Source organism: Mytilus trossulus, chromosome 11, assembly GCF_036588685.1.
Source record: "Mytilus trossulus isolate FHL-02 chromosome 11, PNRI_Mtr1.1.1.hap1, whole genome shotgun sequence".
NCBI lineage: Eukaryota > Metazoa > Mollusca > Bivalvia > Mytilida > Mytilidae > Mytilus > Mytilus trossulus.
The window spans coordinates 57,225,585-57,251,856 of NC_086383.1; the positions used below are offsets into that span (position 1 = coordinate 57,225,585).

The window sequence follows — 26,272 nt, forward strand, 5'->3', positions numbered from 1 at the left end:
ATCACTAAGTCCAGCTGATATCGAGATTATGTAATATTTGGAAGATCAAATCCCATGCTGTGTTTTCATTTAATTCGTCAAAACTACTTCAATTTTTTTGTCTGATTCATGCTCTTTTTCACACTAATTATGCAACAAAATCTTGACTTTTATTATTTCTCCAGCGAGCCAAACATCTGCCTGGAATCTGTAAAATACAAGAGAGAACAGACAGTTATAATGTGTTTCCCTGATGATGTAATAGACTGGATAATTGTTAAATGATAAATATTCCATGGAATGAACAGGGAACCATTACTCATTGACCAGACTATGAGTGTTGTTTGTCCCATCTTGTAACTGTTAATTCTAAATAATTGATGGCTAATTTTCAAAAGATTGACAACCTTGCAGATATTAGATGGAATTGGTATCAGAAACACCATGCATGATAGGGGCAGATCATGCCATTTTTAGAGGGGGTCCCAACCCAGGATAAAAAGGGGGAGGGATCAACTATATGTTCCCATTCAAATGCATAAATTTGGCAAAGAAAAAAAAGGGGGTCTAACACCCAGACCCCCTCCCTTCCCCCACCCCAAATTTTTGGGTATCTGCCACTGCATGAATCCAAACATTTTTGAAAATTATACCATGACAAACTTTTTGAAGTTGTATAAAAGGTAGAGTAACCATTCATAACATGCAGTTTATATTAACAAGGTAGAAAAGTGGAATAGCATTTATTGTAAACCTGCTCAAACAAAATCTGTTACAAACATTTTTGAATGCATCACAAAAAGTGCAGGCCAATTCAGAGGGGGGCACAGGGACTATGCCCGTCCCCTCCATTTTGTAGGATTTTTTTTATATATGATTATACTCATGGTTATAGTGTCCATAATTCAATGAAGCATGATTGGAGTAGGCCCCATCTTAGTCAGTTAGTGTGCTCCCACATACGAAAGTTTCTGGATCAGCACTGCTATAAATATTGCAAGATTTGACTATTGAAGTTTATTCTCTCCAAAAAAGATAATATACTCCGAATGACTAACAATTGGTTTAAAACCATTATAGATAAAACACATCCGTCTGTAATTAAAATGAAAAATAAAAATATATTTGCACCAGTTTTTGAACATTAATAGCCATAACAGATTGTCTGAAATCATAAAAATCCAAAGTGTGAACATTTTATAGCTAACGGCTTATTAATTGTGGTAATATTATCCACACCTGTTAATTGCAAATGCATGCTAAACATGTAATTTTCACCTGTTTTTTGCAAACATTTCGTCTACCTTCTGAAGTTTTAATAGATGATAAATATTCTTCTCCAGCTGTTCAATGGTCTAACACTTGGTGGTCTGCCACAATAAAGGAACCAGAAAATAATACTGCAGGTACTATTTTGATAAAGGTGTTTTCTGTTCTCATCCTATGGTCTCAGGTTGTGAGTTGTCTCATTCATTTGACAATCAAACCATATCTTATTTTCCCAGGCCTCTCACTTTTGCGAGCAAAACTTGTTCAACTATATAGGGAATCACTTAAGGCCATGGAAAATTAATTGTTGGTTTCCCCTTACATGGGAAAATTTTAAAGACCCGGCAGGCTTTTATTTTTTTTTTTTTTTTTGAAACATGATGCATAATTTCATATCTATATATGTTTAGTTTCTACATCAGAACTTTAATCTTGCATATTTCCAACACTTTTTGTTGTCTCTGGTTTTGTTTTTTTCCAGAAAAATTAAATGACCCGGCGGTAAAACAATGACCCGGTCGGGTTAGGGGAAACCATGAATTATTTTTCCATGGCCTGAGCAATGACTTGAGCTGCCCCATCTTATGAAAATTTCTGGATCCGCCATTGATTGGGACAATATGAGCTGAAATTATGCATTGCACTTTGTATTTTAGAGGACTTTTTGGTTATTTTTGGCATAGGGATGCAGTTATTGATAGACACCTCTAAGCTGTAACTGTAAATTCAGGATCCCTTAGTTGCATGCATATATATATAATTATGATTCTGATAGTTCCCAACAATGGACAAAAATGCAAGACAATATTGCAACTTAAGGAATATAATTGCTATCAAAATTGAAAATGTTAGATTTGAACTTTTTGTGATAAGATATACCTATCCAATCCCAATTTTTCAATAATAAAAAATACCACAAAAAATATCTGATTTTATCATTTACAGCATAAATTGTATCTTTTTTTTTTTAAAGTACAGATAAAATGAAATAAACAAAAGTGAAAAAAATAAACAATTATTAGAGGATCATCTTAGTTATCTTCAACAAATCATTTTACAGTTTTATCATACAAATCAAGCACTTTATATCATAAAAATTGGCAAAATATCTATTCCTTGACAAAAAATCTGATTCTTATCAAGTTTTAATCACCTAAACTTTACAAACAACTGATTAAAACATTCAAATGATTAAGAAATATCTATGAAGGTCAATCAATGAAAAATAAGGGTCTTCATCAAAAATCAATTACTGTGCGCAAGATCCTCATGGGTAGTCAAGGTCTTAAAAAAACACCTTGTATTCTATTACAAGTTTTCTCAATGTAAAAATGTTCTAGAAGTACTTTAATGTTAAGGTGTGTTTGATCCTTTGATCCCATCAATTTGTTTGTAATAACTTGAATGGGATTTTAAGAGCCCCGTCTTATTAATGAATTTACAAATTGCACATTTATCTACGATTACAGGAAACTACATGTGTTCCTGTCAATTTCGTACAAATGCTTTTTCTGATGTAACTTGGTCAGTCACGTAACATATCGTAATATTGTTATGTAAGTTTCACTTAAGTATCAGATGTATAATAGGTAAATGATGAAGAATTTTCTGTGTCAAAATTAATAAAACATTTGGGGCGGGCAAGACTTCTGTTTGAACCTAATTCTTGAATGTATATATTTATTTCCTAAATAAGTGTTATAAAAGGGAGTCATTACTTTCTAATATTTCGTCAATAAGAGAGTTGTCTCATTGGCAATGATACTATATCTTCTTATTTTTATATATAAAAGAAATTTCATTTTCTTATATTCTATTACAATAAGAGTAGTTTTAAAAGAGAGTCTGACTTTCTAATATTCTGTCTATAAATAAACTCGTCATAGATACCAGGACTAAATTTTGTATATACGCCAGACGGGCGTTTCGTCTACAAAAGACTCATCAGTGACGCTCGAATCCAAAAATATTAAAAAAGCCAAATAAAGTACGAAGTTGAAGAGCATTGAGGACCAAAATTCCTAAAAGTTTTGCCAAATCCAGCTAAAGTAATCTATGCCTGAGGTAGAAAAGCCTTAGTATTTCAAAAATTCTAAATTTTGTAAACATATAATTTATAAATATAACCATATATCAATGACAATTCATGTCAGCACAAAAAGTGCTGACTACTGGGCTGGTGATACCCTCGGGGAAATAAATCTCCGCCATAAGAGGGGTTCAAAGGGGAGTCATTTTCTAATTGTCAGTCAATAAGAGGGGTTCAAAGGGGAGTCATTTTCTAATTGTCAGTCAATAAGAGGGACGGTTCTAAAGAAAATCTGACTTTTGAATGTTTGAAACTATAATGAATCACTGTTTATCCACAATTCCTAATTACATTATTTCATTTATGTCCTCCCACTTTTCTATCATATATAAGGGACGACATCAAAAGTTCAATGTAGGATAAAAACTTTTAAATTCATATAGTTTTTTCACTGACCCCCCCCCCCCCCCTCTTAACTTAATTTGGGAAAAATTGGATAACAATTTTATTTAACCAAAACTTGCAGCTATTTTGACCCCCACCCCCAAACTATTTGAATTAAGTTTTTCATCCTTCATTGATATTTTTTTGTCGTCCCTAACATTTTCAACTATAAAATATAAAATCCACTCAAAACAGAGTTATGAGAGAAGATAAAAGCCACATAAATACATTAAAAGTACTAGTATATGAGACAGTAACAAAACTATAAATATATCTACATAATACAAAATCTAACTTATAACACTAATGAAAATAAAATATGCATGAAGAAAAATCCAAGTTAATTCCATATATTAGTTTAGGACCAGGAAACAAATAATGAAATCCTTACTATACAGGAATGCATGTTTGATATAAATACAGACCTAAAGAAATCTTTATCCCTATATAGATTTATAGCTTTTTTTAAATTCATATCAGAAACTAAGATTACTGCCTAGTACAATCAACATAGAATTTTTCCCTGTATACACGAGTACTATATTCTATTGCATGATTTATTTAATTCTTTTGCTTATATATACTTAGTCCGAGGCAATTTATCCCTATTAGCTGATCCAGGAGAGGATGGTTCTGGGGTTGGGAATCTCCCCCTTTTAGGGGTCAATCAATGCATTTGGATTGCATATTGTTAGAACATCCCCCAACCCCACCCCCCAAATTAAAAATGTTCCTAATCTGCCACTGCATAATGATAAAGCAAAATATTCAATCAATTCTGAATGTTTAACAATGAGGAGATAACTCTGTTGTCCCTTTGAAAGTTTAAATCTCTACCGACAAAATTCAGTTATTTTTCATGTACAAACTTTTAATTTAATTATAGATTTAAAAAAAATAATGTATATATATAACCAATGGAGTTATAGAAAATAATAAAGACAGAAAAAAAACCCAAAGAAATAACTGACCTCAATTATTGACCCCTTTTTTAAACCAAGAAGCATTATTTTGAAAATGCTGCTCACAGCTTCATATTTTTTTAACCATACAGTATGAACCAGTCAAAGGAAAAGTTAAGCAAGCATAAAACTTTCTGATAGCAAATGTCAAAATTAGTCTTATCTACTATCAGACTTGGAATAATCTAAAAACCAAACCATTAAGTCAATAAAACATAGACAACCGTCTATCTAAATCACCATTAAAATCTTCATTATAAGTTTTTTATAACTAAAACATTGATAAATCTCATTCTTTTGGATTAAAGTAACAAAAATTTATAGCTGAAGTCTTCTGATTGTTAATATAATATCCACTTTATCAGCATAGTTTTTTTCACCCAATTTAATTGATTTAAAATGTACTGTTAGCAAAAACAGAGCAGTTATGCACATAGCTAACCTGCATGAGAATACATTAAGTTCAAAGTCAAATGTATTCTTTAATTGAAATGAAGCATTAAATGGTTTGTGGCAAGCAGGTTTATAATTGTTTCTGATAAAAATCTATTTTTAGTTGCAATTAATTAATTTATTTTTGGCTTTTGTCAAGTTGTGAGGACAAATCCTTTCAAATCAGGCTACATGGGAGTCAATTGACTTGCAAGATGCAAAAAAGAAATGACATGGAGAATAATGAAACCAGGAATTTGTTAAAGAGACCACCTGACCAAAGAGCAGAAAACAGCTTAAGGCCACCAATGGGTCTTGAACACAGCCAGAAATCTTGCCTCCTCTGTACCCATCCAATTGAAAAAGTACATAAACAAATCCTCTATCACCTTCAAGGTGGGTCTCATTGGGGTCTAAGCGTGACGCGGGATTGTCGATTTTTTGTAAGCGTGACACGTGAGATCAATTATTGTGTCGTGAAAACGGAAAATGAGGTCTTGCGGGACCCAGGAAATGACCAAAAAAAAATGAAAATTGCTTACGTATATAGTGTAAGCGGGATACGGGAATCTGACAAAACAATAAGCAGGATCCGGAATGGGAACCCCCTTCATGCACACACAAACAAAGTCTTGATTGATTGATTGGTAGTTGCTTTACATCACTTTAGTACAAAGGTATATCGCCTAAAAAAAAAAGACTATATCAGCCAGAGCTAATAAAGAAATTTCAACAAAGGTATTCAAAGGTTAGTTATGGTGTCAATAACCAATTAAAAGATATTAAAAATACCACCCAAATTTTCATTACAAATTCCTAAGACTTGCTAATAACAGCAATAATACATTAACTGTTTAGACTTTAATTATTGTAAAATTTAATCAGCTAACAAGATTAAAACTTAATTTATTCCATTAAAAACTAACTCTTATCTGTTTTCTGCAAATATAAATAACCTTTAAATTAAAACTATACAGGTCTGTAAGTCAAAAGCTATAAATTATTTGGATAATTAAAATACACTTATCATGTTTAGGCCAAATTAAAATATAGGTGTGTTTCCAGTTACACTATACCTATACCTACCTTATTTTTCAGTCTTGATAATAGCCATTAGTTTTATCGTTTGAATTGTTTTACATTGTCTTATCAGGGCCTTTTATACCCGACTCTGCGGCATGGGCTTTGCTCATTGTTGAAGGCCATACGGTGACCTATTAATGTTTGTGTCATTTTGGTCTTTTGTGGATAGTTGTCTCATTGGCAATCATACCACATCTTCTTTTTTATACCCCGAAGATTTTTTTTCTATTTTTCATTAAGCACTTTTAAAGTCAGAATGTTGCTATGCATGATAAAAGATTCATATGTAAAAAAAAAAAAAAAAAATAATCCTAACCCTAATTTTTTTAAGATGTAACTGGAACCACACATACTATTTTAGTTGGCCTTATAACCAACATGACCTGAATGTACAGTTTAATTAATCAATTTCAAATTTGAAATAAATTTTTAAGTATTGGCAACGATAACATTTGTAAATCATTTTATTTTGACAAGCGTCATTTAATACATATATATGAACAGAACAGACATATCTAAAGATCTTCAACGGAAATACCTTGTCTTATTAGTTAAATTGTAAACATTCGTATTCATATAATTCATTTGTATTCTTTTCAAATCTTGCATCCAGTTTATTGTATGCAAATTTCTTGGTGATCTAACAAAATTCTAAACCTAACTTAAAGTTAATATAACGGTAATGCAGTTTTCTCTCAAACTTGCACAAGTTTTAAATTTATGTTCATGAAATCATGAATTGGAGTTTGAATCCTGTTATCATACTTTATTTAAGGTGGTACCTAACACTACAGGGAGATAACTCTGTAAAATCAGCTAAACGTTTTGATTACGTTGTGTTGTAAAGGGAATATTAAGCTTTTCAATGACCAAAATTGGTGTTTGTCAAACTGCTATATAACCAGTGTAATTTTTCTAATAAAACGGTTGGTTCAATTTTTTTGAAATTTTTATATTTTTGTCAAAGGGTAAAAGTAAATACTTTGTCAAAATTTTAAGAAAATTAAACGAGCCAAATTAATTTTAGTTAAAGTGTTAGGTACCACCTTAAGAATTGAATGCTTCTTTTTGTAAATTTATAGGGTTGTAAAAGCGTTGACCGAAGTACATTTTGTTTCCGCGCTTCATTCTAAAAATGTACGCACAGTCAACGCTTTTACAACCCTATAAAGTTGCAAAAAGAAGCATTCAATACTTATAATTACATATTTTAGCTAGGATTATAAAAACACGATTTTCATGAAGTTAAATTTTTAAATTCACCTGTGCACTTTATTGTGGGACCTCGTGTCATCATGAATGAAATGTTATTGTCTCATGCAACTGCTTACGGAATAACATGTGATGTGCAATTAGTCAATCAGAATAATGTATTATAATGAAACATACATCTAATGTAATTATTTTCATATGATACTCAATAATAAATGTAATGATGGCGAAAAAAATGTTTAAAATAAATTTCCTTGTTTTTTTTGCATTTCAATGATACATCATTTAGTATACTGCAAAAAATAACATTTCCCTGACAATTAAAACTAAAGGAAGTGAAATTTAAGTGTCCAATGGCCAGTTGCAGACTTTTTTAATTGAAAACATATGAAAAATTACTACAACAATAAGTGGTTAATGTCTTTGCAAATTATCATGAGAGAAAAACAATTAAAAAACACTCGGACCATCAACTAAAGATTTCTGAAATCTGTTTTAAAAACATAACAAAACGCTCACCATTAACAATTATTAAGTACACATGGACCACCTTCATTTAAAATACCCCCACCCCCTTTAAAAAAAATAATTCACAAATTAACATACAGAAAAAATAGCTTAATGTTATATGTGAAAATATCAAAGTAAGTATACCACTACACCTATCAATCCCTCTTTTAGCAAAAAAAACCAACCCAACCCTGAATTATACAAAACAAAAGAAAGAAAAACCTTACTGTATTATATAAAACCATTAAAATACATAGATCGATCTTTAACTCCCATTTACTATATTTTATACATAATAATATTGAAAAAAAAGATCAACTTTGATCACTTATAAACCAGCCAATAAAACAAAACATTATGTACAATTTTTAAAAAAGAAAGAAAACCTTACCTTATTATATAAGACTATTATAATACATAGATCACCAGCTCATGTTTACCTTTATAATTTAAGCCTGTGATTATCTGCATTTAAAAGACAACACTTCACTAGTGGTATAAATAGCACTGGTTACGTCTAGATTTATAATTCTATCTTACTATCTCTATTTCTTACAAAACGCATAGGAGACCCTGCTCAATTAAAGTTAATCCTCTGTAATTATTTCGTTTAATTAATTCAATCATATAATTACCAGTTCAAGTTACACAAATAGCCTATTATCGATAAACTTCAACACTGCTCTAGGTAAATCGCAATAAAAAGTATTGTGAAGTATGTGAAGTATTAGTCTTGTGTCGGTTACATAAAATAACATGTTTGAAGTCGTCAAAATGATGATGATTAGAACACCTTCAAATATATATATCTCTTGTAACTTAATATAAATTATTCCTCATTTTATGTTTGTGGCCAAATGATAACACATATTTAGTCTAAAAAAAGTACCATCAAAGTGTCACCTATTCAAATAGTCCACTGGAAGTTCACTCTTATTTTTGCAATGTAATACCTTGAACATCAAATCTTATTTTTGTAATGTAAGAAGACTTTATAGACCCCACACCCATAAAAGTTTTTGAAATTCAATATGTTTCAAAATTTTTAAACAGTCATGCTCTTTGTTGGATTTCAGTAGAAAAGTTTTAAACTAATTTCACATTAAAATTAAAAATCTAGATTTCAAGATTTTGGCGTTGAAATGTATTCCCATTCCGTGATCTTAACACTTAAGTTATGTCATTTTAAAAAACATAGAAATGTTTCTACTTAATTTAAAATGGACGTACTGGCCAAGATCGAAAGAAAAGACTATTTTTACTGCTTTCAAAGCATATTAAACAAATAAATTACCTTTTGAGGATCTAAACTCTGATTAGCTCCCTTTGCATTACAACACATTAAATGTATGTTGTATTTGTCTCTTTGGATAAAAGAATACTATTAACCATGACATCAATCATTTAGCAATAACTAGTTATCTTGATTCAAGCCTTTTGTTTTTCTCATTTACATCGATTCTCATTTCGACATGTTGAAACCTTTTATCCCCAATACTAAACAGTATGGGTTTTACTCATTGTTGAAGGCTGAGCAGTGACTTACAGTTGCTAAGACCTATGATTAGATATGGGTTGCATCCTGCCCCACATCGTTAATATCATAAATTTTCATGCCTACAATGATTTTTAGCTATGGATTATCAAAAAAGTTCAGAATTTTGTATTAAGCACTGTTTAAGTCTGGACACTTTTGGTAACCTAATGAGACCATCTTTCATTTTTGTTATAAATAATGCATTTTGAAAGTCCAGAACATTTCTTTACAAAGTCTGTAAATCAATTTAGTTGATTAACTACCTACCCTATATTTTCTGCCAGAAGACAAGAACTCTAATAACAGTCAGGACAATGGCAAATAATGCACAGAAAACAACTCATTTTTGGCCGAAAATATCTTAAAGGTTAAACAAAATTTCTTTTAGTTAACATGATTAAGTTATAAATAAATCTTCACAACTAAATGCGAGTATTTTTACCTCAGAAACTTTCTTGTACATGAAGTTCTTATAAATATTTAAATGCAATTGAAATATTGCATGATGCGTAAAATTGCAAAATTATGCTGAAATGATATTACAAAATTTGTATGTATTATATTTATAAATTCGATGTCGTTTTAAGTAAGGTCATTTTCAGGTCATTTTATATTTTCTTATAATTCAAATTCAGTCAGTTTAGGTATGAATTTAATATGAGATGAGATTTAACAAAATGTATTTATAAAAGAGATACCTATACTTTTAAAGGCACACCTTTAAAAAGTAATAAATATCCTCTAAACATAAGAAGTAATGAAATATCCTCTAAACAAACATAATGCACCCATCACCACCATGTCATTAGAACAGCATGCATTTAATCTGACAAAAAAATCTTTACACAAAAATATTGTATTACACGGCATGTTTTAAGTACTTTAAATTAGAATATGAAATCTAAACTAAATACATTTGGTTGTGGATTTTTAAGTTCATACTGTGGATTCATTAATATTTGTTGGATACCAATTTTCGTGGATTTCGTGGGTATAGGAGAACCACGAATTCAAATGTTCAACGAAATACAAATTTTGTAAAGGAATGAGTGTGGACTTTTGTCAAAACCACGAAATTAAATATCCACAAATATGTAAGTTTTCCTCAAACCACGAAAATTGGTACCCACGAAAATAAATGAATCCACAGTATGTTGTTAGATGGCAGATGAGTTGACATTTAGGTACATGTTTAGGGGGGGGGAGTGAAAAGACTGCATGATATATATACAACTAACCCCTACTCCTTCCCTCTGCCCCTTAAATTATATTCTGCAATTAGAATACCCTTAACGATCTAAATATTTGCGAAAAATTAAGTCATAAAAATATCTGCAAACATGTGGGTATGTAAATGTATCAATAAAACAGCATCCTGAGGACAACCCCCCCCCCCCCCCCCCAAAAAAAATCTAGCAAAAAGACTTCTCTTCATTTAATATACATATACATGTACCATCTTCTTCAAATACGGAAGATAAATTAAATTTCAAGGAACCAATTCATTGGCAAATCATTGAGAAGTTTGATTTTCAAAGACAATTTTAAAATAAACTTAATTCTTAGAGGGAAAAAAGATTTCCTACCTGGTTCTGGAGTTGAATTTTGTGAACTCTTATCTCTAAAATCATTACATATCAAATAAATATAACATGTGGTCAGTAAGACAGTTTTACAATATTTTAAAAACATGCAAGTCAGTCTCCTATCTGTGGCATGCTGTAAATACGGACTCGTAAATTTTTAATCCTTGCCAAGTACATAATTTTTGATAAATTAAATGATTGACAAATACTATTTGTGTAGGTTACAATGAACAGGTATTATGGTAAATTGGCTCATAATAAAAGTATTGTGATTTATTAAACCATTAGTTTAACAATTTCTTTTTGATAACAATGATATTATAGTAAACGTCTTGACATTTCGATACATTGTAAATGCAAAATAAAAAAAAAGCCAAATTACTTAACTCTTATAAGTGAACTTTAACTTTCTCATTTAAAAAATAAATGTAATTCAATGAACAGAAAAGTTGGAAAAAAAATAACAAAAAAACATATTCCAGATAAATAAAAACATGTGAAACAAAACATCATGGAACACTTTTTTCATGTTTATTTTTATAAATACATATTGAAAACACAGAGTGTTATCTTAGCAAGAAACCAGATTTCTAGGCTTGCACAATATCACTATAATAAAAGGAGTGTAAAACAGATGCATTTTATTAAAGGGACATTGATTTAGTGCTATGTTTACGATCTTAAGATAAACCTTGACTTGTGCAGTTAATTAGCTTATCAGTTGTTCTGTAGATATACCATGCATCTGTTCCGACACCCTCAACAAATTAGATGGCACATTGTGTATGGGCTGGTCAATATATTTAACAAGATAATTGACATAAAATGCATTGGACATTTTGTTACAGCCAAACAAATTATCAAATAGAATTCAGTATAATAAAATAAGGAGATGTGGTATGTTTACCAATGAGACAATTCTCTAATTGACATAGAAGTTAACAACTATAGGTCACTGTACAGTACAGCCTTTGACAACAAGCCAAGATCACCTGACCACTATATTTTATTTTTTCGTATAAATTTTAGATATAATTCAGGGGTCGAATTTAAGCTTTTTAGTGCACCGGCCAGCCAGACCAGTGGACTTAAAATCTACTGGTCCAGCTCAAAATTTACTGGTCCTGCAAAAATGACATTCATGTTCTAACCACTAAAAGATGTATGACAGATGTTTAGTTTTCTTTTCCTCGGCTGCTTTCCTCTTCTTTATTCCAGTAAGTTTTTGTGCTGTTCTGTTTGTTCATGAGCAAGTACAAAATCTTACTTAAAATTTGAAGATACCGTTACAAAAATACAATTCTCATCTAGGTCTGTTACTGAAAATTGTTCACATGTTTTACAGTTACACATGTATTTTACATTACGATTGACTTTACAATTTAACCAATAAAGTTTTTTCCCCAGGATAATTTATATTAACGTTTCTTTTTGTCTTTTGAATGTCGCTTAATTAATTAATTTGTTTTGCACGGTGTTTCAACTCCATCCAAAAATTTCCACATTTTGTGTTGTTGTGTAGTGTGCTCATCTGAGATATTAATTAAATACTTTCAAAATAGCACCCCCAGTACCCTAAAAATAATTTCTCAGGATTATTTTTTCGTAAACAAAACGAAAGAGATGAAATCAGTGTTTTTAACAAAAAAATCTACTGGTCTGCTGGACCACCAGCTGACAAAATCTACTCATCCGACACAAATTCTACTGGTCTCAGACCACCGGACCAGTGCCAATTTCGACCCCTGTAATTGTATACAAAAGACTAGAATCAAAGTGCATGATTATGCAAGGAGTCTGGTTTAATGCACTAGATCAATAAACTCGCTGATCTGAAATTGAATAGTAAGTTTGCACGACTACTCCAAGTCCATTGGAAGACAATAAGGGCAATCATAATAGCACGAGACAAGCAAGATTGGCACAGCGCTATGGTCAGTCTTAGTCTCAGTATTCAAAGGTAAAGAAAACATCTGATAATCAGAGGTCTTCCTTTAATAATTCTTTTAAAAAATACAAACCAGATGTATTACTTGAATAATTCTTTTAAAAACTATAATCTTTTTCTTTTTTTCTACAAAAACAGTCGGAAATCAGTTTATAATTTTAACATTTTACACATTGCCATCTAATCAAGTTCACCTAAATGTCCATCTTGTTCCTGACAGTTATGACACAAACATCAAAACATGCCATAAATTTTACATGCTTTTACAATTTGTTAACAAATAAACATTAATTATCGTCTTACTGGCCAGCACTTAAATTTATGGTCATTCTACAAATGTAAGTGGCCTTAACTCCAGATGAAAACAAATTAAATATTCATGGGTCAAGGCAATATCTTGTTGGCATGTTGTAAAATATTGAGTGGACCTAGAATGTTCCTAGGCATTACAAATTTCAAAGTGGCAAAATCTCAAAATTCACATGATCATAATATTTAAAATGGAAAGGACTGCCTTTATGTATCTTAAGACCGTACATCACAGCTCATATTTTTGTTGGTTTGCCCGCTAAAATGTAAATGTTTCCTGTTTAAAACAGGGTACAACATTATGAAAACTGCAATCTATCTATATCTTAATTGTGAGGAAAGGCAAATTTAAGTTTTAAAATTACATAATCTACAAAAAAAATAGACCCACCATGTTTGAGCAAAAACTTAATAATTTAACAGTATTTGAGTACAAAGTCTAAGTCCTCAATACAATTGTGAACCAAAGTATCAAACAAAATGCTATTTAATTTCCATTCAGTCACCACTCAACTTTATTTAAATTCAAACCATGAAGGCCTATACTTGTTTGCATGTTATTTCAATATTTTCAAAGCAGCAACTTAAAAAATATTAGTCAACATTTTGATTTCATTCAAATTACGAGGAGATATCAATGTAAACTATTTAATTCAGCCTTTTATTAATTTGAATGGGATTTTGTGATCATTCATATTTCAAATGTTTACTTAAGGCGTGGATTATTTGCAAATTTATTTAAATCTTTAATGAAAATTCAATGTTACACATGCATACATTTGTCTATTTGAATCAATATATTTTTCAATATGAGCACTTCCAAAAGAAATCTTAAATACTTCTTGTCAACCATGTACATGATAACATTACTTGATATTTTCAACCATGAAAAATTAATGAAAAGTAGTCTAGGGCCCCGCAATTTTTCAGGAATTACCCCTGTAAAAATTAGAAAACAGTGTTATGACACTTAGGCTGGAAGTCTAACTTTTGCAGGTGGTACCGTCAAAACCCTTTTTTGTGATATCCCCAGAGGATGCGCTATGGGTCAACAATATATTATGTAATTTGAACCACTTCTTGATCCTGAAGCACTGGAAAGTATTTTCATAAAAAAATGTGTAAGGGTTCCACAGAGTGAATGTAATGTTTCCCTGCAGAAAACTAAGTCCATTAAAAAGTAAAATATGGAAAAAATGGAATTATATTTTTACAAAATTTACTTCTGGATACTATCATATGATCATAAACAAGCTTCTGTCCAAAGTTTGGTAGAAATCCAGTAAAGTTTAAGAAAGTTATTAAAATTTCAAAAACTTTAACCACAGAGTGAATATTTGTGGATGCCGACGCCAACGGAATGTAGGATCGCTTAGTCTCGCTTTTTGACTAAAGTCGAAGGCTCGACAAAAATATAATGGCTTTGACATAACTATTGAAACTTATGAATATTTTTCATTCATGCACATGAATTTTTGCTTTGACAAATCATAATAGAACAACAATATTATAAATCACTTCCAAAATATTCAGTACATCTTGAACAAACCAATTTCTGCTGTTATAACTTAAGATGTTGACCTATCTCATTGCTGTAATAGGATAATTAAACCAATTTGATATGCTGCTGCTGACCACCTGTTGATCCCTATCAGCAAACTGACCATGATGTATGATATGGCCACTTGACCAACAGCATAGTTCTTCTGACCAGTGATGACATATTTTTAGTGGTAATATAGATAGCAGCAGCAGATTTAAAGGTTTCCTGAATTGAGTTTGAGTCCAAGCTTGTGTACATGTATGGGAAAGGGCAGTCTGTATAGTACTGTAAATTTATCAGGATCTGATGAATCTGTGTCTGACGATCTTTTCTGCTGAATTTCATACAAACGCTGTTGCAGTGGCATAATGAGGCCAATAAGTCCAAAAGGGTACAACTTCTAGAAAATAAATTGAATCATAATTCCCTTTTGTAATGCACATCTGCACAGTACATGTTCTTTATTGTCTCCAAAGTTTGCAAACTTGCAGTTGTATATTTAGGCCAAAGTTCCAAATTCCAAGGGGCATAACTCATAGAGAAAAAAATTGAATCATAATTTCCTGTCCTTAGTATCCACATAGGTTCATGAAATTCTGTTGTGTGGTTTCATAGGAGTTGCGATAACTAGAACAGGACTGACGGGTAAAAACATTAAACCCTCTACAACTTTGATGCCTGGGGTAAAAAATTGTTATTACTTGATTCTGTTTTCAGGTTAGGAGGGTGTGGGGTTCAAAGGAGGAAAGGGCAGTGATTTTGGCTCCAAATGCATACATAATATAGGAGGATTTCATATTTATAGTAAGTCTAAGAAACCTGATTTGCCAAAACAATAAACAAGAACATAAAATTTCTCTTAATTAAGTATCATAGATTCACACAAAATATGTATCTTAAAAGTTTTCAAAACCATAAAGCCAGCTGATCCCTTGACCCTAAAAAATATAACTTATCAATAATTTAAATATTATCTTAAAAGATACATATTAAATTATGATAACAGCCTTCAATTTACTTTCTGTTTTATCAAATACCAACGTTTAACAGACTAAATGGAAGCAACTAATTATATATAAATTAGGTTATTAAATCTAAATTTTTATATATTCATTAAAAATAAAATAACAAAAAACTAACATATATATATGTTATTTTATTTAATAAATTTTGAATTTTTGATTTAATTTTATGTGTTTTACCACCACTTTTAAGCACTGCATTTAGGCTATTTTGTGGCAGTCAGTTATTATTGGTGGAGGAAGCCAGAGTGCCAGAAGAAAACCACAACCTTCAATAGAAAATCTGACAATCCTAGTCAATTAGGATAGGAGTTGAATGCACCCGCACCAGAGGGGTTTCGAATTCACAACCTCAGTGTTGATTGGCTAGTGATTACAGTAGTAACTACTTAGACCACTTTGCAACCATCAAGATATTTAAGGTGAGAAATGAAAATGTTGTAGTATAGATGTGCAGCGTGAGTGAGTATCACCTTTCTGATTATCCAAGATTTATATGAAAGTAGTTGACAATTTAATGATAATTCAATATTTCAGCCCATTTAATAAATTTATAAAACAAGAAAAGATAAAAAAAAAAAACGTTTTTGAATACTATTTAATTCAAACCAAGATTTGACATTTAAAAAATCACCTTCAGTTAAAAATATAAGATTTGAAGGATAAATTTTTTGGCAGACGTCACATGAATCCATCCATTTTATTAACCAATTGAGTTTATAAGTCATGGATAATAAATTAAATCATGCATTTTATTCATGGTATTCAAAGTCACTCTCCAAATGTACATCAAATGTTAATTTCAACTTTTTATCAGTAAAGGTATCTCACCGATTTCAATAGAAATGAAATATGCTTTGTCGAGCAAAATACTTTCTAATTCAATGTTGTTACGGTATTGGTGATAGCCTTGTAGAGCAGTAACATTATAAAATAGTAATCTTTTTTTTATTTCTTATGATTTTACTGCACAACAGGAATGAAATAAAGCAGTGAAATTCAAATTAAAAGCACTATCAATACTTTAATTTAACCGTGCTATAAATTAATGGTTTTTTTTTTTGGTTTTTTTTAAAGTTAAACCCTTTATCTTATAATCTAAAGTTCTTTCTACTGTATCAAATTTTTGACCAATACTTTTTTTTTCTAATTAATACAATATCCCTGAAATAATTGATTGATTGATCATTGGTGTTTTAACACCACTTTTTAGAGCCCCTTTTTGGACTTTTTCATGGTGGATCTTCGATAGGAAAAATAACAATCCTAGTCAATACATATTTATCTATAGTGGATCGGAAAACAAGTTTTGCAACTTAAATTAATCCCTTTCCACTTGTAGCGGCATTAGTCAATTAAGTTTGGAGTCAAGTGCATCTGCATGAGCAAGTTTGAACTCACAACCTCAGTGTTGACTGGCAAGGGATTTCAGTGGTAGAACTACTTAGACCACTTGGCCACCAAGCCCCTTATCCATGAAATTATAATGGTATAAACTAATAACTTTGGGACAGGGTCCAAAATGTAAACAAAGGGGAATTCAACCCCCAAAAAATATGATGTATCAAATTTATATAAATTTATACCTTTATGACAACATGATTTCCATGACATAAGGAAACTAAGCTAAAGAAATACTCCTATTTTAATAGTCCATTTCTTGAACGTGACAGCAGCTGGAAGGTCAACATTAAGATAAAAAATCTGGTAGTTTAAAACATCTATATATATATGTAATGGAAGCCTCAAGCATTAACCCTTTCCTCCATGGATTTTTTTTTATCATTACTTGATTTGCATAGGATTTTTTTCACCAAAAAAATAATTCATCATTGAAATTCCAGTCCAATACTCTCATGAAAATCCTTTCTAAAATGTATATTGGATATGATACAAATTTTACTAAGTCTGATACAGATTTTTTTGTAGGCAAGACGTTTCAACTGAGACACTACACAGGCGTTCTTATGGGGTAAAGGGTTTGGCGTCAATAGGCGTCAATATGGAGGAAGGGGCTAACTTAATAGAAAACTGTACCCATTGAAATTTGGTGATTTTTGTTGTCAAATGTCTAGTGGCAAGTATTTCATTCACATTCAGGACAAATATCCTAAAATTACACTATGATAAAAGGAAAACTACCACCTTTTTCAAGCAAATATATTGGTCTAGATATTATACTTTGTAACAAAAAAATCAGAAGTTATTGCAAAACTGAGACTGGATAGGTTTCGTTAAATTAAAAAGTTCAGTTCAAAAATTTTGATAGCATTATTTTTAAGAAGAATTTCCTGAAATCCCAATAATTAATATACAGTTTTTGTCCATTCTTCAAAAATGGCAATCAAATTAAAGCCCATATAATAAATTCTTATAACTCAGAATTTCCAGTGAACAATATGAGATAAATTATCTAGCTAACAGTTACCAAGAATTACAAGGAGTAAAAGTGACATTTAACATGTTTATTCTGATGTTTCTTCATAATTCATTATAATTAATTAACATTGTCAAAGAACAAAGCCAATACACAATTAATTATGCAAGATGCAACATTTATTATAGACTACAGGTAACAGCTGGATTCAGTCATACTGTCAGGATTGAACTTAAAAGGGGGGTGGTTATGGGAACATTAATGTTTGTCCAAAATTTTACATTTGTTATTTTCCCAATTTTCAACACAGAAAAACCATCATTTGTAATGTTTTAGTTGTGAAACTATTCTAGACAAATATTATTACATAACATTTTTGACTTACCATTTTGAATGTTCCATCATAGTAACTTTCTCCTCCAATTTATAGTGTGAAATATTTCATTTACAAAGGGTCTAAATTTCTACCTTTAAAGTTTAATTTAAACTAGAGGCTCTAAAGAGCCTGTGTCGCTCACCTTGGTCTATATGAATATTAAACAACGGACAAAGATGGATTCATGACAAAATTGTGTGTTGGTGATAGTGATGTGTTTGTAGATCTTACTTTACTAAACATTCTTGCTGCTTACAATTATTTGTATCTATAATAAACTTGGTCAGGTTAGTTTCAGTGGAAAATGATGGTGAAAATTTGACTATAAAGGGCAATAACTCCTTAGAAGGTCAATTGACCATTTTGGTCATATTGACTTATTTGTAAATCTTACTCAGCTGAACAATATTGCTGTTTAAAGTTTATCTCTATCTATAATAATATTCAAGATATTAACCAAAAACAGCCAAATTTCCTTAAAATTACCAATTCAAGGGCAGCAACCTAACAACGGGTTGTCTGATTCATCTGAAGAATTTAGAGCAAATAGATATTGACCTGAATAACACTTTTACCTCTTGTCAGATTTGCTCTAAATGCTTTGGTTTTTGAGTTATAAGCCAAAACTTCACTTTACCCCTATGTTCTATTTTTTCGACATGGCGGCCATCTTGGATGGTTGGCCTGGTCATCGGACACATTTTTCAAACTAGATACCCCAACAATGATTGTGGCCAAGTTTGGTTAAATTTGGCCCAGTAGTTTCAGAGGAGAAGATTTTTCTAAAAGATTACTAAGATCTACGAAAAATGGTTAAAAATTGACTATAAAGGGCAATAACTCCTAAAGGGGTCAACTGACCCTTATTTGTAAATCTTTCTTTGCTGAACATTATTGATGTTTTCAGTTTATCTCTATCTATAATAATATTCAAGATAATTAACCAAAAACAGCAAAATTTCCTTAAAATTACCAATTCAGGGGCAGCAACCTAACAACGGGTTGTCCGATTCATCTGAAATTTTCAGAGCAGATAGATCTTGACCTGAATAACAATTTTACCCCTTGTCAGATTTGCTCTAAATGCCTTTGTTTTTGAGTTATAAGCCAAAAACTGCATTTTACCCCTATGTTCTATTTTTAGCCATGGTGGCCATCTTGGATGGTTGGCCGGGTCGTCGGACACATTTTTTAAACTAGATACCCAAATGATGATTGCGGCCAAGTTTGGTTAAATTTGGCCCAGTAGTTTCAGAGGAGAAGATTTTTGTAAAAGTTAACAACGACAGACTAGTACGACGGACGCCAAGTGATGAGAAAAGCTCACTTGGCCCTTCGGGCCAGGTGAGCTAAAAACTGACAATACCAGTCTTCTCAAATTAGAGTAAAACGCATCTGCCACGTTGGACTTAAGGAGGGGGTCTAACTCACAACCTCAGTGTTGTCAGGCTACAGTGTAGTGATACAGTAGACGAATTTACTTGGAAATAGACAAACTACTTGGACCACTTGACCATTGAAGTGCTTACCAGAAGTTAAAGGTAACAGCTAGGAAAAGGGAAAAGTGAGGAAGGTAAAAAGTTCACTAAACATTATCTGGGAATTTAAGATCTAACAATCCCACCCAAACAGAGGGGGAGGACAGGGGTAAGGGAGACAGGGAGACAGGGAGACAGGGGGTAGGAGAAAGGAGAGGAAGGCTGGGAGAAAGGAGAAAAAATAAAATATCTCTCCTTTTAAAAAATGATCTAATATTTCAAGAAAAAATATCTCAAAAGGAGATGTTTTATTCTAATGGGAGAAAGGAGAAAGGGGGTAGGAGAAAGGAGAAGAGGGGTGGGAGAAGGGAGAAGGGTACCCCCTGTCCTCCCCCTCCAAACAAGCGATAAAATCTAAAACTCCCACTTGTTCTTAGCAGTTCCTAGTTCACTTGTGGCCTGTCCTTATTGTGCTTCTTGTATGGCAAGTTCAATTCTTATAGCTTGTTTTATTTCTAAGAAAATTTCAAGTCCTATATTCTCATTAATAGTACTGTAAATTCAGAAATTATCGGTGCATTTATTATTGTGATTTTGTCAGTTAAGACTTAAATGCGATGTTAATTTTTATGATTTTGAGATAAATCCAAAATGCAAGTTTAAATTATTGCTTTTACAACTCTGTCGCATTTTTCGCAATAATAAAAACCTTTGCAATAATTTTTGAATTAACAATATTTAGTTTACAGTTAATATTAAATCTACGTGAACCTTAACCATTATATGCTTATAAAGTTATAATAAGCTTTTATCTAAACCAATTATTTAAATATGGATATATGTAATCTGTGGTCATATATATCCAATAGATCATACAATAGGTTTGAAAACAAAACACTCATAATTATAAGACCATTTATGTTCCCTCTGCTTCTGTTTTCAATAATATATCTTTATAGGAAAATGTGGTATGAGTGCCAATGAAACAACTCTCCATCCAAGTAACAATCTATTAAAGTAAACCATTAAAGGTCACGTTACAACCTTCAACACAGAGCCTTGGTGCACACCAAACAGCAAGCTATAAAGGGCCCTAAAAATTACTAGTGTAAAACCATTCAAAAGGGAAAACCAACGGTCTAATCTATATAAAAAATGTTAAGTTCCACTAAATCAAGATAAATGACAAAATAGAAAGATACACAAAATAATTTATAAATGCAAGACATCCCTAAAGTCTGGCTATCATCTCTGTAAACCAATTAACCCAATAGAATTAACAGTAGATATACAGCTGTGTTTACTGTACAAAATCTAGACAACCTTCAACTTAATTGACCACTTCAGACACTGACCACTGGCTATTCTCCTTGAACTAAAGACAGATTTATAAAACAGAACAAAAAGCTTCCATCCTCTTTACCATATATTGTTAAAGATCTGCAGGGGACAGGCGTTTAATACATGCTTGTTTTACAAGGTAGTAACTTGTCCCTCTGTCAAGAAATACAATTTATTTAGATTTACTTTTCTGTATAGTTCACTAGATTTTGCCAAAATAAGAAGGTCACTAAGTACATTAAGACAAATTAGGGTTAATAGATTTATATACAATTTTTAATTATAGTGGCAGATATGGTATGATTAATTGATTGTTGGTTGGTAACCTACACCCCAGTGGCAAATATTACATGATTAAAAGATTGTTGGTTGGTTAGACCCTCCAGTGGCAAATATTTCATGGACAAAAATATTTATAACCTCTATTCCAAGTCAATATATAAAATCACATTTTGCAGCTAAGGACTTGACGCTCATATTTAAGAGAAAAATAAATTGTATAAGATTCTATTGGTCTGGCGTTTAATAAATGTTTGTTTTACAAGGTCCCTCTGTCAAGAAATACAATTAGATTTATGTTTCTTTTATATGATAAATTAAAATTTAGCCAAAATGAAAATGTCACCCTGGCAGTTCATTGGGACAAATTAGGACTTAAAAGGATTATTACACAATGAACACATGATAATTTTCAATTTCAGTGGCAAATATTTCATAATTATTTGATTGTTGGTTGCTTAAACAATGTTAAAATCTAGTGGCAAATACTTCATGCATGTAAAGGTTAAAAATATGATCTCCATTCAAAGTCTTCACTATAACATTTTGCAGCTTAAACTTTATGCTGATTTGTTATAAGAAAAAAATTGCACAAGATTCTGTTGGTCTGTAAAAGAAATTCTTACAGGCCCCACTATTGGTCTGTAAAAGAAATTCTTACAGGCCCCACTATTGGTCTGTAAAAGAAATTCTTACAGGCCCCACTATTGGTCTGTAAAAGAAATTCTTACGAGCCCCACTTTTGGTCTGTAAAAGAAATTCTTACAGGCCCCTTACGGCCCAACAAAGAGACTGCATTTCATAGTGCACTTTTCTTTCATAGTTAAATGCACTTGAATAAAAAACCTATTAAAGTTCCATAATTTCACACTATCATTTGTATAGACTTTATACACTTATAAAACATATAATTTGCACCTGTTTCAACACACTGATATGAATTTGTAATTTGACAATAAAAAGATTCACCTATTTGAAATCTTCTTCAGTCAGGTGATTAATCTTTTAAATTGACTTTTTCATACAAGTCTTCTTGACATCTTTAAAATTTACAGTTTCTATATACATGAAATAACAGATAATAAATAATAATTTTTTCCGAAAAACAGTTTGGGTTTGATTTATAAAACGTTACCAATTTTACTGCACCAAATGCACATTTCATCAGTTGTCTCCTCAGTGAAGGCCAAATTAAAAATCTAAAGTTTATTGCAAATGTTACAAAGTTGAGCTTATAAGACGAAAAAAGGCTAATATACATTTGTTGATCCAGGATTTTGAAAAAGGGGAAGGGAAACCTAAAACAAACCAACTTTTGGAGTGAAACATGTAAAGTCTACACATTTACAGACCATTTTCATTTTTTTTTACATAAATAAGGCTGTTAGTTTTCTCGTTTGAATTGTTTTACATTGTCTTATCCGGGCCTTTTATAGCTGACTATGCGGTATGGGCTTTGCTCATTGTTGAAGGCCCTACGGTTACCTATAGTTGTTAATGTCTGTGTCATTTTGGTCTTTTGTAGATAGTTGTCTCTTAGAAAATAATACCACATCTTCTTTTTTACATTAGGCTTCTGAGCATATGACTGAGCATGAAGACTACATTTCATAGTGCACATTTCTTTCATAGTTAAATGCACTTGAATAAATAACCCCCCCCCCCCCCAACTTTAATGCCAGTCAAAATACATTTTTTTAAAACAATAAATCAAATGCTTAGAAATAATTACATGGCTGGATTACGCCTCATTACATAAAAACAAATATTTACAAACAAATACTTATTAATCAAAACAATCCTTACCTGTGAAGACTTTTCCTTCTCTTTAATTTGTATTTAAGCCAAAGGAAAATATCTTATTATGATTGGCTAAACATCTTTAAGGCATGCTGTAAAAATATCTTTGTAGGCATGCTGTAAAAAATATGCATTAATAATTAAATAGGAATGAAATTACAGGTATGGAACAGGTGACATAAAGGGCAGATTTTCAAAATTGTGACTTGATTTGTTTTTTAAAACAGTGAGTCAGAGTAGTATAATTAAATGAACAAAGTATATATACGATATCATTGTAAATTTTCAACCCTGGAATGGCTCATTCATAAACACATGTATTCATACAGTACAAATTTTGAAGGCTTGTATGCAGAACCAAGAAATATAAAATTTTCTTCAATCCAAAAAATTTGGATGAACAAAAATTAAAAAAAATCACAGAGTCTTCATCTGTAAATAAAAACAGCAGGTTGATTCAGAAACTATAGAATCTTGATAGCATTAGCCTTTTAAAAATGCTCAATTTAATTTTTTTTTATAAAATTCACTAATACGATGTTTTCCTTAGTGCTCAATATTTAAACTTCAATGTATCTAAACACATGTAATTTGTAAATACTTCACATGTGGACAGGTAGTTGATATAATAATATAACACCTGTGTGAAATTTAATTTAATACCTTTCCTCTAAACAACAGAATTATTGTCCCGCCGATAAATGATGACCTATCAACTTGTCTTTTTCAGCAACTTTTCAGAATCTTAGCTGGTGTTTCCTAATGGCATGCAGGAAATTGTGGCCACTTAAAATAATCTGAAAAATAGGGAAGCGTTAAAAACTGCTTTATCATGATTGGTCGATTGTTAGATGTTTTTTCTTGTAATTTGTAGTAAATACATATAGTATATGGACCATAATTTGCTATTGGGCTCCGTTTCCTATAACTATAGAAAAGTGATAAAATGTGAATTACTGTAAGAAAAGTTGCAACTACATCTAAAGATGCCATTATTTTTATCAACATACAAGTGTATGCTACACTTCCCTAGAAAAAAAATTAAAATATACGAATTTCAAAGATTCTACAACCGTATTTTTGTGTCGTTTCTCGCGTTATTTATTGCTTCCGAAGAGCATAACGCTGACTGATTTATAGATAATCGTCACCGGCAAATTCGTAACTTTTGCTTTCAAATAACAAAGAACATTGACCAATAAGAATAGTGAGAAGAAAATGCCGAGAACTATAAGTATTTATGTAGCAGATGTAAGAACAGTGGCGTGATTTTTGTGTCCGATTTCATAACACAATTTTTAGATGATGTAATCTGCTTTGTTGTAATAGAATTCTTAAAAACAATATGCAAATATGAACTCTCGCGAGATGTTCAAACAGGTAAATCCGAGATGATTTACATTCTTGTTTTGATCTTCGTAATAATTAAGTAAGAAAATTACGTTGCCGTTATGCGTTACATTTCACACGAAACAGAAGTCCAGTTATTTATTAAAATTGTTTTTGTCCTTAAGTTCTAACCATTTCCGGTCATACGTGAAACATGTGACTAACATGTGATCACGCCATTACGGCCGGATGTACGAAATACTAGGTCTAAACATTGTTTTTGTTTCCAACGGGATGTTAGCAAACATAATCTGTAGACTTGTTTTGTCTTGTTTAAAAGGGGAAAATACAATTGTCAAAGAGATTGCGCCGGTGGTCTGTTATTTTTCCTATGTGCATAATGTTACATACGATCCTGTGTGAAAATAAATGCCCAATGACTTGACAAAATCGATTTCATATTTGACAGACGTTAGAACACACTTCGTTTCCCGATAATGACGTGAAGAGTCCTTGGAAAAATCAATCGAAATAATGTTTCTTATCATTGTACCAATGCTCGTTGGATTGATTTAACTTCAGCAGTAAATATTACTGGATATTTTAGGTGAATAAATATAATTTAATAAAAAATACATGTTAATATACCGTTACACTTGGAATGTACAAAGTTGGAATCCTGTCACAGTTTTTAATTAATATTTTTTATTCATGTTCTGCAAACACTTATCAGAAACGCAATAAATTTGTCAAAGGAGAAGTAAACTTTTAGCATGCATGACTTGAAAGGAAGTACTTTATTGATTTTAGCCCACTACAGTAGATTAAAATGTGGAAACCCTGTAGATGGTGTACAGGTCACAAGTATCACATTGTGTCTATTTTAAAGATTTTAATTCCAAGTTAAAGGATTTTTCTTTACTGGATTTAAAGAATGTTACATTGCCAATGATTTGGAATAAATTGTATATATTAACTGGAAAATCAAAACCAAATATAAATACATTTTTTTTGCTTAAACATCATGATTCAACGATTATGGTATCCTGTATCAATGGAGAAAATATGGAAAATTCTGAATAAATTGTACTAATAGTTTTCAAAACAAGCACATATTTAGGAGTTTTATAATACTGTTACATTTAAGATGGATTTTTAGAAAAAGTATACTGTTCAGATTATTTTAAGCAGATTTTGCAATAAAATAAAACTAAAAAAATGCTTTCGGTTTCTTATGGTTTCCTGTCAGGTTTAAAAAAAACTTTAATATAACATTGAAAATAGATTTTAAATATTAACATGAAGCAAGTAACACAAGTAATGGTGTTTATTTATGCCTTTTGAATTATATTGTGCAAAATAAAGAAAATAAAGATTGGTTTCCTGTTTGGTTTCATGTCACGTAAACGGTGAATCAAAATGTATTA

The 26,272-nt window shown here is 31.2% G+C and overlaps 1 long non-coding RNA gene across 1 annotated transcript; it reads right to left on the bottom strand.

The window, feature by feature from the left end:
• On the bottom strand, positions 1–24,345 carry LOC134691342 (uncharacterized). Its single transcript, XR_010102114.1, has 3 exons — positions 24,180–24,345; positions 23,523–23,633; positions 1–187 (listed from the first exon to the last, which is right to left on the bottom strand). It is a non-coding gene; the product is annotated as an uncharacterized LOC134691342 (long non-coding RNA).
• Positions 24,346–26,272: the final 1,927 nt, after the last annotated feature.